The sequence below is a fragment of the Trichechus manatus genome, unplaced genomic scaffold (genome assembly GCF_000243295.1).
Source record: "Trichechus manatus latirostris isolate Lorelei unplaced genomic scaffold, TriManLat1.0 scaffold00035, whole genome shotgun sequence".
NCBI lineage: Eukaryota > Metazoa > Chordata > Mammalia > Sirenia > Trichechidae > Trichechus > Trichechus manatus.
In genome coordinates this window covers 14719583-14721752 of record NW_004443971.1, presented here as the reverse complement: position 1 = coordinate 14721752, position 2170 = coordinate 14719583, and positions in this window count along the sequence as shown.

Sequence of the window (2170 nt, the reverse complement as noted above, 5' to 3'; positions counted from 1 at the left end):
TTTATGCACAGTCAACCCCCATCTGTCGGTGGAGGCTTGTTGTTGCTGTGATGCTGAAGAGGTAGCAGAACTTCCAGACTAAGATGGACTAGGAAAAAAGGTGTGGCGATCTACTTCCAAAAATCAGCTGATGAAAACCCTATGGATCACAATGGTCACATCCACAATCATTCAGATGGGGTAGGACTGGGCAGCATTTTGTTCCCTGGTGCCCGGGGTTGCCATGAGCTGGGGGGCTGACTCTATAGCAGCTTACAACAACCCTCAGCACACGAGGAAAAGTAGGGCAGGATCTGTGCCTGAGGGTAGTCACTCACCCTGCTAGCCTCCCCACCTGGGCTTAGCCTGGCCAGGCTGGGACCCCAGGAAGCAGAATCCTACCAGTGAGGCCTTTATGGGAAGCTGAGGTCACTCTCCTTGGATCACTTGATTCAGTGGTTCCTGTTTCCTCCTTTTTCTTGTGTCCAACCTCATTCCCTCTGGCCGGAAGAGGACTTCCCTTTCCAAGGCCCTGTTTTCAGTGGGAACAGAGAGCAAAGGCTTTAGATCTGCAAAGCACATTAGCCAATCAACCTGCCCTTGACCTTCACTCTAGGACAAGCCACCCCAGTCCATGAACCTTTCCTTGGCCAGCCCCCACTTCACTCCCTCCTCCCAGATGCAATTCTAGTCCCCTGTGCCCCTCATAAGCCGCAGAGCACAAAACGAATTTGTTGGGAGTTTCCTAAGGGTCTGGCCCATGACTAGTACAGGAGGATGGATTCTCTGGCAGCTCTGTGTTGGAGGTGGCCAGCCAGCCAGATTCAGGACTTAAGGCCTACCCTGATGCACATCCTGGGAGTTTCTCTTCGTGAATCAAAGCCTTTCCCATTAGCCCCTCTTACTGGGAGGGGAGCCATCAGGCAGGCTTCCTGGCTCCTGCCCTGATTCTTGTTCAGCGCCACTCACATAATTGCTGTAAAAGAGGCCAGGCTAAGGGACTGGGGAGGCAGGGTGTGGACTGAGTCACAAACAAGGAGAGATATTTAGTGGTCTTTCAGCACCATAGGCATCTCCAGGGAGACTTTGAAGGGGAGAAATAACACTTTTCTTTGGAAACAGTTCTGCTGAGATGCAGTCTCATCTCAGCTTCACTTTCCCTGCTGTGTATTCTGAAGTGTGATGTGCTCAGAAATAGGGGCTGACGGAAATAATCCTTAAACCCTGAGCGGAAACTATCCCATGAAGCCATCGTAAAACTAAACAATAGTTTAGCCCATTTAATAATGATTACCTCGAACATAGCACTCTTATAAAGAATTATCCATACGAGTGTAAACCGATAGCGGTTCATCTAAAGCACAGATGAGAACATTAAGGGGCAGAGAGCCCAAATCAATGGTGATGAAGCAATATGCGTAGAGAGGTGAGAATGGCGCCGCAATGTGAAGTATGTAACCAACGTCATTGAACTGTTCATGTAGAAATTGTGAATGGATGTATGTTTGGTTGTATATATTGCCACCCAAAATAAATAAAATATTTTTAAAAATTAGGGGCTGAGTTCTGAAGTCACGGGCCATGTTCTGGGCTCTGGGCCAAGGGGGCAGCTCAGGCCAAGTCATCCATCCCAAAGGGGAAGGCTTTTGAGCAGAGCAGCACTTCTGTGACTCTCATCACCTCATTCTTATGGCTGTTTGGGGATAGAGACCCCACAGTTATCTCCTCTACAAAATCATCTCTTTATAACATTGAATGACCTCTGTAAGGGAGGGGTCCCCAAGGCTGGAGCAGAGAAGAGCTCCAGGAGGAGGGAAACTGTCTGGATGGGGGCGGCACTGAAGGAGCCTTTTCCATAGGCAACTCTTCTCTGGAACTTTCTCAGAGAAGGGCACTGCCCCTGTGCCCTGCCCAGAGTGAGCCTGCTCTGATCCAAGGGTGACAATCACCCAAGTGCTTTCTCCTTTTCCCCTGAAGCATGGTGGAGACAGGTCGGAGTTTTCTAAAAGAAATTTAAATTTTAAAAGGTGAGGGGAAGCTAAATGCAATGTAGTATCCTGAGTTGGCTCCTGGAACAGAGAAACGCCATTAGTGGAAACACTGGTGAACTCCCAATGAAGTCTGTAGTTCAGTTAATACTAAGGTATGAATATTAAGTTCTTTGTTTTGACAAATGCACCAAGGTCATGTA